This window comes from Lissotriton helveticus, chromosome 8 (genome assembly GCF_964261635.1).
Source record: "Lissotriton helveticus chromosome 8, aLisHel1.1, whole genome shotgun sequence".
In the NCBI taxonomy this organism is placed as follows: domain Eukaryota; kingdom Metazoa; phylum Chordata; class Amphibia; order Caudata; family Salamandridae; genus Lissotriton; species Lissotriton helveticus.
Window position 1 is genome coordinate 108030228 of NC_136069.1, and position 11253 is coordinate 108041480.

Genomic DNA, 11253 nt, shown 5'->3' on the forward strand with positions numbered 1-11253 from the left:
AAGGGGAAGAAGTCACACCTTCTACCCAGGGTTATGGAGCTCAGTGCAGGGTAAGATTTCAGGTTATCCCCCTGGCTGGAGGTGTTAAAGCAAAACACTCCACATGCCCAATAAAGTCTATTTCACCCCTTCACTGTATCAGGAAAGGCCTGCAAGGCCTTGTGCCTACTTCCAGCCTCCAGGCACCAATGTACTGATACCTGTGACATTTGGTGGTGTTCAGCTTCAAGGGGATGAAGTCACACCTTCTAGCCAGGGTTATGGAGCTCAGCGCAGGGTAAGATTTTAGGTTATCCCCCTGGCTGGAGGTGTTTAAGCAAAACACCTCACATGCCCAGTACAGTGTATTTCACCCTTTCCCAGTATCAGTAAAGGCCTGCAAGGCCTTGTGCCTACTTCCAGCCTCCAGGCACCAATATTACTGATACCTGTGACATTTGGTGGTGTTAAGCTTCAAGGGGATGAAGTCACACTTTAAACCCAGGGTTATGGAGCTCAGCGCAGGGTAAGATTTTAGGTTATCCCCCTGGCTGGAGTTGTTAAAGCAAAGCACTTCACATGCCCAATAAAGTCTATTTCACCCCTTCACAGTATCAGGAAAGGCCTGCAAGGCCTTGGGCCTACTTCCAGCCTCCAGGCACTAGTTTTACTGATACCTGTGACATTTGGTGGTGTTAAGCTTCAAGGGTATGAAGTCACACCTTCTACCCAGGGTTATGGAGCTCAGTGCAGGGTAAGATTTCAGGTTATCCCCCTGGCTGGAGGTGTTAAAGCAAAACACTCCCCATGCCCAATAAAGTCTATTTCACCCCTTCACAGTATTAGGAAAGGCCTGCAAGGCCTTGTGCCTACTTCCAGCCTCCAGGCACCAATGTTACTGATACCTGTGACATTTGGTGGTGTTAAGCTTCAAGGGGATGAAGTCGCACCTTCTACCCAGGGTTATGGAGATCCGCGCAGGGTAAGATTTCAGGCTTCACCCCAGGCTTAAGGCGTGAAAATAGAACAGTTACCATACACATCAATGTGTATTTCACCCATTCACAGTATCAGGAAAGGCCTGCAAGGCCTTGGGCCTACTTCCAGCCTCCAGGCACCAATGTCACTGATACCTGTGACATGTGGTGGTGTTAAGTTTCAAGGGGAAGAAGTCACACCTTCTACCGAGTGTTATGGAGCTCAGTGCAGGGTAAGAATTCAGGTTATCCCCCTGGCTGGAGGTGTTAAAGCAAAACACTCCACATGCCCAATAAAGTCTATTTCACCCCTTCACAGTGTCAGGAAAGGCCTGCAAGGCCTTGGGCCTACGTCCAGCCTCCAGGCACCGATTTTACTGATACCTGTGACATTTGGTGGTGTTAAGCTTCAAGGGGATGTAGTCACACTTTCTACCCAGGGTTATGGAGCTCAGCGCAGGGTAAGAATTCAGGTTATCGCCCTGGCTTGAGGTGTTAAAGCAAAACACTCCACATGCCCATTAAACTCTATTTCACCCCTTAACAGTATCAGGAAAGGCCTGCAAGGCCTTGGGCCTACTTCCAGCCTCCAGGCACCAATGTTACTGATACCTGTGACATGTGGTGGTGTTAAGTTTCAAGGGGAAGAAGTCACACCTTCTACCCAGGGTTATGGAGCTCTGCGCAGGCTAAGATTTCAGGTTATCCCCCTGGCTGGAGGTGTTAAAGCAAAACACTCCACATGCCCAATAAAGTCTATTTCACCCCTTTACTGTATCAGGAAAGGCCTGCAAGGCCGTGGGCCTACTTCCAGCCTCCAGACACCAATTTTACTGATACCTGTGACATTTGGTGGTGTTAAGCTTCAAGGGGAAGAAGTCACACCTTCTACCCAGGGTTATGGAGCTCAGTGCAGGGTACGATTTCAGGTCATCCCTCTGGCTGGAGGTGTTAAAGCAAAACACTTCACATGCCCAATACGTTGTATTTCAGTCCTTCACAGTATCAGGAAAGGCCTGCAAGGCCTTGGGCCAACTTCCAGCCCCCAGGCACCAATGTTACTGATACCTGTGACATTTGGTGGTGTTAAGCTTCAAGGGGAAGAAGTCACACCTTCTACCCAGGGTTATGGAGCTCAGTGCAGGGTAAGAATTCAGGTTATCCCCCTGGCTGGAGGTGTTTAAGCAAAACACCTCACATGCCCAGTACAGTGTATTTCACCCTTTCCCAGTATCAGTAAAGGCCTGCAAGGCCTTGTGCCTACTTCCAGCCTCCAGGCACCAATGTTACTGATACCTGTGACATTTGGTGGTGTTAAGCTTCAAGGGGATGAAGTCGCACCTTCTACCCAGGGTTATGGAGCTCCGCGCAGGGTAAGATTTCAGGCTTCACCCCAGGCTTAAGGCGTGAAAATAGAACAGTTACCATACACAACAATGTGTATTTCACCCATTCACAGTATCAGGAAAGGCCTGCAAGGCCTTGGGCCTACTTCCAGCCTCCAGGCACCAATGTTACTGATACCTGTGACATTTGGTAGTGTTAAGCTTCAAGGGGATGAAGTCACACTTTCTACCCAGGGTTATGGAGCTCAGCGCAGGGTAAGAATTCAGGTTATCCCCCTGGCTGGAGGTGTTAAAGCAAAACACTTCACATGCCCATTAAACTCTATTTCACCCCTTCACAGTATCAGGAAAGGCCTGCAAGGCCTTGGGCCTACTTCCAGCCTCCAGGCACCAATGTTACTGATACCTGTGACCTTTGGTGGTGTTAAGCTCCAAGGGGATGAAGTCGCACCTTCTACCCAGGGTTATGGAGCTCCGCGCAGGGTAAGATTTCAGGTTATCCCCCTGGCTGGAGGTGTTTAAGCAAAACACCTCACATGCCCAGTACAGTGTATTTAACCCTTTCCCAGTATCAGGAAAGGCCTGCAAGGCCTTGTGCCTACTTCCAGCCTCCAGGCACCAATGTTACTGATACCTGTGACATTTGGTGGTGTTAAGCTTCAATGGGAAGAAGTCAAATCTTCTACCCAGGGTTATGGAGCTCAGCGCAGGGTAAGAATTTGGGTTATCCCCCTGGCTGGAGGTGTTAAATTAAAACACTTCACATGCCCAATAAAGTCTGTTTCACCCCTTCACAGTATCAGGAAAGGCCTGCAAGGCCTTGTGCCTACTTCCAGCCTCCAGGCACCAATGTTACTGATACCTGTGACATGTGGTGGTGTTAAGCTTCAATGGGATGAAGTCACACCTTCTACCCAGGGTTATGGAGCTCAGTGCAGGGTAAGAATTTGGGTTATCCCCCTGGCTGGAGGTGTTAAAGCAAAACACTTCACATGCCCAATAAAGTCTGTTTCACCCCTTCACAGTATCAGGAAAGGCCTGCAAGGCCTTGTGCCTACTTCCAGCCTCCAGGCACCAATGTTACTGATACCTGTGACATGTGGTGGTGTTAAGCTTCAAGGGGATGAAGTCGCACCTTCTACCCCAGGGTTATGGAGCTCAGCGCAGGGTAAGAATTCAGGTTATCCCCCTGGCTGGAGGTGTTAAAGCAAAACACTTCACATGCCCAATAAAGTCTATTTCACCCCTTCACAGTATCAGGAAAGTCATATAAGGCCTTGGGCCTACTTCCAGCCTCCAGGCACCAATGTACTGATACCTGTGACATTTGGTGGTGTTAAACTTCAAGGGGATGAAGTCATACCTTCTACCCAGGGTTATGGAGCTCAGCGCAGGGTAAGATTTCAGGCTTCACCCCAGGCTTAAGGCGTGAAAATAGAACAGTTACCATACACAACAATGTGTATTTCACCCATTCACAGTATCAGGAAAGGCCTGCAAGGCCTTGGGCCTACTTCCAGCCTCCAGGCACCAATGTTACTGATACCTGTGACATTTGGTAGTGTTAAGCTTCAAGGGGATGAAGTCACACTTTCTACCCAGGGTTATGGAGCTCAGCACAGGGTAAGATTTTAGGTTATCCCCCTGGCTGGAGGTGTTTAAGCAAAACACCTAACATGCCCAGTACAGTGTATTTCACGCTTTCCCAGTATCAGGATAGTCCTGCAAGGCCTTGTGCCTACTTCCAGCCTCCAGGCACCAATGTTACTGATACCTGTGACATTTGGTGGTGTTAAGCTTCAAGGGGATGAAGTCGCACCTTCTACCCAGGGTTATGGAGCTCAGCGCAGGGTAAGAATTCAGGTTATCCCCCTGGCTGGAGGTGTTAAAGCAAAACACTTCACATGCCCATTAAAGTCTATTTCACCCCTTCACAGTATCAGGAAAGGCCTATAAGGCCTTGGGCCTACTTCCAGCCTCCAGGCACCAATGTACTGATACCTGTGACATTTGGTGGTGTTAAACTTCAAGGGGATGAAGTCACACCTTCTACCCAGGGTTATGGAGCTCAGCTCAGGGTAAGAATTCAGGTTATCCCCCTGGCTGGAGGTGTTAAAGCAAAACACTTCACATGCCCAATAAATTGTATTTCACCCCTTCACAGGATCAGGAAAGAGCTGCAAGGCCTCGGGCCTACTTCCAGCCCCCAGGCACCAATGTTACTGATACCTGTGACATGTGGTGGTGTTGAGCTTCAAGGGGATGAAGTCACACCTCTTACCCAGGGTTATGGAGCTCAGCGCAGGGTAAGATTTCAGGTTATCCCCCCTGGCAGGAGGTGTTAAAGCAAAACACTCCACATGCCCAATAAAGTCTATTTCACCCTTTCCCAGTATCAGGAAAAGCCTGCACGGCCTTCTGCCTACTTCCAGCCTCCAGGCACCAATGTTACTGATACCTGTGACATTTGGTGGTGTTAAGCTTCAAGGGGAAGAAGTCACATCTTCTACCCAGGGTTATGGAGCTCAGCGCAGGGTAAGAATTCAGGTTATCGCCCTGGCTTGAGGTGTTAAAGCAAAACACTTCACATGCCCAATAAAGTCTATTTCACCCCTTCACAGTATCAGGAAAGGCCTTGTGCCTACTTCCAGCCTCCAGGCACCAATGTTACTGATACCTGTGACATTTGGTGGTGTTAAGCTTCAAGGGGAAGAAGTCACATCTTCTACCCAGGGTTATGGAGCTCAGCGCAGGGTAAGAATTCAGGTTATCCCCCTGGCTGGAGGTGTTAAAGCAAAACACTTCACATGCCCAATAAATTGTATTTCACCCCTTCACAGGATCAGGAAAGAGCTGCAAGGCCTCGGGCCTACTTCCAGCCCCCAGGCACCAATGTTACTGATACCTGTGACATGTGGTGTTGTTGAGCTTCAAGGGGATGAAGTCACACCTCTTACCCAGGGTTATGGAGCTCAGCGCAGGGTAAGATTTCAGGTTATCCCCCCTGGCAGGAGGTGTTAAAGCAAAACACTCCACATGCCCAATAAAGTCTATTTCACCCTTTCCCAGTATCAGGAAAAGCCTGCACGGCCTTCTGCCTACTTCCAGCCTCCAGGCACCAATGTTACTGATACCTGTGACATTTGGTGGTGTTAAGCTTCAAGGGGATGAAGTCGCACCTTCTACCCCAGGGTTATGGAGCTCAGCGCAGGGTAAGAATTCAGGTTATCCCCCTGGCTGGAGGTGTTAAAGCAAAACACTTCACATGCCCAATAAAGTCTATTTCACCCCTTCACAGTATCAGGAAAGTCATATAAGGCCTTGGGCCTACTTTCAGCCTCCAGGCACCAATGTACTGATACCTGTGACATTTGGTGGTGTTAAACTTCAAGGGGATAAAGTCATACCTTCTACCCAGGGTTATGGAGCTCAGCGCAGGGTAAGATTTCAGGCTTCACCCCAGGCTTAAGGCGTGAAAATAGAACAGTTACCATACACAACAATGTGTATTTCACCCATTCACAGTATCAGGAAAGGCCTGCAAGGCCTTGGGCCTACTTCCAGCCTCCAGGCACCAATGTTACTGATACCTGTGACATTTGGTAGTGTTAAGCTTCAAGGGGAGGAAGTCACACTTTCTACCCAGGGTTATGGAGCTCAGCACAGGGTAAGATTTTAGGTTATCCCCCTGGCTGGAGGTGTTTAAGCAAAACACCTAACATGCCCAGTACAGTGTATTTCACGCTTTCCCAGTATCAGGATAGTCCTGCAAGGCCTTGTGCCTACTTCCAGCCTCCAGGCACCAATGTTACTGATACCTGTGACATTTGGTGGTGTTAAGCTTCAAGGGGATGAAGTCGCACCTTCTACCCAGGGTTATGGAGCTCAGCGCAGGGTAAGAATTCAGGTTATCCCCCTGGCTGGAGGTGTTAAAGCAAAACACTTCACATGCCCATTAAAGTCTATTTCACCCCTTCACAGTATCAGGAAAGGCCTATAAGGCCTTGGGCCTACTTCCAGCCTCCAGGCACCAATGTACTGATACCTGTGACATTTGGTGGTGTTAAACTTCAAGGGGATGAAGTCACACCTTCTACCCAGGGTTATGGAGCTCAGCTCAGGGTAAGAATTCAGGTTATCCCCCTGGCTGGAGGTGTTAAAGCAAAACACTTCACATGCCCAATAAATTGTATTTCATCCCTTCACAGGATCAGGAAAGAGCTGCAAGGCCTCGGGCCTACTTCCAGCCCCCAGGCACCAATGTTACTGATACCTGTGACATGTGGTGGTGTTGAGCTTCAAGGGGATGAAGTCACACCTCTTACCCAGGGTTATGGAGCTCAGCGCAGGGTAAGATTTCAGGTTATCCTCCCTGGCAGGAGGTGTTAAAGCAAAACACTCCACATGCCCAATAAAGTCTATTTCACCCTTTCCCAGTATCAGGAAAAGCCTGCACGGCCTTCTGCCTACTTCCAGCCTCCAGGCACCAATGTTACTGATACCTGTGACATTTGGTGGTGTTAAGCTTCAAGGGGAAGAAGTCACATCTTCTACCCAGGGTTATGGAGCTCAGCGCAGGGTAAGAATTCAGGTTATCGCCCTGGCTTGAGGTGTTAAAGCAAAACACTTCACATGCCCAATAAAGTCTATTTCACCCCTTCACAGTATCAGGAAAGGCCTTGTGCCTACTTCCAGCCTCCAGGCACCAATGTTACTGATACCTGTGACATTTGGTGGTGTTAAGCTTCAGGGGGAAGAAGTCACACCTTTTACCCAGGGTTATGGAGCTCAGCGCAGGGTAAGATTTCAGGTTATCACCCTGGCTTGAGGTGTTAAAGCAAAACACTTCACATGCCCAATAAAGTCTATTTCACCCCTTCACAGTATCAGGAAAGGCCTTGTGCCTACTTCCAGCCTCTAGGCACCAATTTCACTGACACTTGTGACATTTGTAGGTGTTCAACTTTAAGGGGATGAAGTTGCACCTTCTACCCAGGGTTATGGAACTCAGCGCAGGGTAAGATTCCAGGCTTCACCCCTGACTGGAGGTGTTAAAGCAAAACACTTCTCATGCCCAATAAAGTCTATTTCACCCCTCCACAGTATCAGGAAAGGCCTGCAAGGCCTTGGGCCTACTTCCAGCCTCCTGGCACCAATTATACTGATACCTGTGACATTTGGAGGTGTTAAGCTTCAAGGGGATGAAGTTGCACCTTCTACCCAGGGTTATGGAGCTCAGCGCAGGGTAAGAATTCAGGTTATCGCCCTGGCTTGAGGTGTTAAAGCAAAACACTTCACATGCCCAATAAAGTCTATTTCACCCCTTCACAGTATCAGGAAAGGCCTTGTGCCTACTTCCAGCCTCCAGGCACCAATGTTACTGATACCTGTGACATTTGGTGGTGTTAAGCTTCAGGGGGAAGAAGTCACACCTTTTACCCAGGGTTATGGAGCTCAGCGCAGGGTAAGATTTCAGGTTATCACCCTGGCTTGAGGTGTTAAAGCAAAACACTTCACATGCCCAATAAAGTCTATTTCACCCCTTCACAGTATCAGGAAAGGCCTTGTGCCTACTTCCAGCCTCTAGGCACCAATTTCACTGACACTTGTGACATTTGTAGGTGTTCGACTTCAAGGGGATGAAGTTGCACCTTCTACCCAGGGTTATGGAACTCAGCGCAGGGTAAGATTCCAGGCTTCACCCCTGACTGGAGGTGTTAAAGCAAAACACTTCTCATGCCCAATAAAGTCTATTTCACCCCTCCACAGTATCAGGAAAGGCCTGCAAGGCCTTGGGCCTACTTCCAGCCTCCTGGCACCAATTATACTGATACCTGTGACATTTGGAGGTGTTAAGCTTCAAGGGGATGAAGTTGCAACTTCTACCCAGGGTTATGGAGCTCCGCGCAGGGTAAGAATTTAGGTCATCCCCCTGGCTGGAGGTGTTAAAGGAAAACACTTCACATGCCCAATAAAGTCTATTTTACCCCTCCAAAGTATCAGGGAAGGCCTGCAAGGCCTTGTGCCTACTTCCAGCCTCCAGGCACCAATGTTACTGATACATGTGACATTTGGTGGTGTTAAGCTTCAAGGGGAAGAAGTCACATCTTCTACCCAGGGTTATGGAGCTCAGCGCAGGGTAAGAATTTGGGTTATCCCCCTGGCTGGAGGTGTTAAAGAAAAACACTTCACGTGCCCAATAAAGTCTGTTTCAACCCTTCACAGTATCAGGGAAGGCCTGCAAGGCCTTGTGCCTACTTCCAGCCTCCAGGCACCAATGTTACTGATACCTGTGACATTTGGTGGTGTTAAGCTTCACGGGGAAGAAGTCACACCTTCTACCCAGGTTTATGGAGCTCAGTGCAGGGTACGATTTCAGGTCATCCCTCTGGCTGGAGGTGTTAAAGAAAAACACTTCACATGCCCAATACATTGTATTTCACTCCTTCACAGTGTCAGGAAATGCCTGCAAGGCCTTGGGCCAACTTCCAGCCCCCAGGCACCAATGTTACTGATACCTGTGACATTTGGTGGTGTTAAGCTTCAAGGGGATGAAGTCACACCTTCTACCAAGTGTTATGGAGCTCAGTGCAGGGTAAGAATTCAGGTTATCCCCCTGGCTGGAGGTGTTAAAGCAAAACACTCCGCATGCCCATTAAAGTCTATTTCACCCCTTCACAGTATCAGGAAAGGCCTGCAAGGCCTTGTGCCTACTTCGAGCCCCCAGGCACCAATGTTATTGATACCTGTGACATTTTGTGGTGTTAAGCTTCAAGGGGATGAAGTCGCACCTTCTACCCATGGTTATGGAGCTCAGCGCAGGGTAAGATTTTAGGTTATCCCCCTGGCTGGAGGTGTTTAAGCAAAACACCTCACATGCCCAGTACAGTGTATTTCACCCTTTCCCAGGATCAGTAAAGGCCTGCAAGGCCTTGTGCCTACTTCCAGCCTCCAGGCACCAATGTTACTGATACCTGTGACCTTTGGTGGTGTTAAGCTTCAAGGGGATGAAGTCGCACCTTCTACCCAGGGTTATGGAGCTCCGCGCAGGGTAAGATTTCAGGTTATCCCCCTGGCTGGAAGTGTTTAAGCAAAACACCTCACATGCCCAGTACAGTGTATTTAACCCTTTCCCAGTATCAGGAAAGGCCTGCAAGGCCTTGTGCCTACTTCCAGCCTCCAGGCACCAATGTTACTGATACCTGTGACATTTGGTGGTGTTAAGCTTCAAGGGGAAGAAGTCACACCTTCTACCCAGGGTTATGGAGCTCAGTGCAGGGTAAGATTTCAGGTTATCCCCCTGGCTGGAGGTGTTAAAGCAAAACACTCCACATGCCCAATAAAGTCTATTTCACCCCTTCACTGTATCAGGAAAGGCCTGCAAGGCCTTGGGCCTACTTCCAGCCTCCAGGCACCAATGTACTGATACCTGTGACATTTGGTGGTGTTCAGCTTCAAGGGGATGAAGTCACACCTTCTACCCAGGGTTATGGAGCTCAGCGCAGGGTAAGGTTTTAGGTTATCCCCCTGGCTGGAGGTGTTTAAGCAAAACACCTCACATGCCCAGTACAGTGTATTTCACCCTTTCCCAGTATCAGTAAAGGCCTGCAAGGCCTTGTGCCTACTTCCAGCCTCCAGGCACCAATATTACTGATTCCTGTGACATTTGGTGGTGTTAAGCTTCAAGGGGATGAAGTCACACTTTATACCCAGGGTTATGGAGCTCAGCGCAGGGTAAGATTTGAGGTTATCCCCCTGGCTGGAGTTGTTAAAGCAAAGCACTTCACATGCCCAATAAAGTCTATTTCACCCCTTCACAGTATCAGGAAAGGCCTGCAAGGCCTTGGGCCTACTTCCAGCCTCCAGGCACCAGTTTTACTGATACCTGTGACATTTGGTGGTGTTAAGCTTCAAGGGTATGAAGTCACACCTTCTACCCAGGGTTATGGAGCTCAGTGCAGGGTAAGATTTCAGGTTATCCCCCTGGCTGGAGGTGTTAAAGCAAAACACTCCCCATGCCCAATAAAGTCTATTTCACCCCTTCACAGTATTAGGAAAGGCCTGCAAGGCCTTGTGCCTACTTCCAGCCTCCAGGCACCAATGTTACTGTTACCTGTGACATTTGGTGGTGTTAAGGTTCAAGGGGATGAAGTCGCACCTTCTACCCAGGGTTATGGAGATCCGCGCAGGGTAAGATTTCAGGCTTCACCCCAGGCTTAAGGCGTGAAAATAGAACAGTTACCATACACATCAATGTGTATTTCACCCATTCACAGTATCAGGAAAGGCCTGCAAGGCCTTGGGCCTACTTCCAGCCTCCAGGCACCAATGTTACTGATACCTGTGACATGTGGTGGTGTTAAGTTTCAAGGGGAAGAAGTCACACCTTCTACCCAGTGTTATGGAGCTCAGTGCAGGGTAAGAATTCAGGTTATCCCCCTGGCTGGAGGTGTTAAAGCAAAACACTCCACATGCCCAATAAAGTCTATTTCACCCCTTCACAGTGTCAGGAAAGGCCTGCAAGGCCTTGGGCCTACGTCCAGCCTCCAGGCACCGATTTTACTGATACCTGTGACATTTGGTGGTGTTAAGCTTCAAGGGGATGTAGTCACACTTTCTACCCAGGGTTATGGAGCTCAGCGCAGGGTAAGAATTCAGGTTATCCCCCTGGCTGGAGGTGTTAAAGCAAAACACTTCACATGCCCATTAAACTCTATTTCACCCCTTAACAGTATCAGGAAAGGCCTGCAAGGCCTTGTGCCTACTTCCAGCCCCCAGGCACCAATGTTACTGATGCCTGTGACATTTGGTGGTGTAAAGCTTCAAGGGGATGAAGTCGCACCTTCTACCCAGGGTTATGGAGCTCTGCGCAGGCTAAGATTTCAGGTTATCCCCCTGGCTGGAGGTGTTAAAGCAAAACACTCCACATGCCCAATAAAGTCTATTTCACC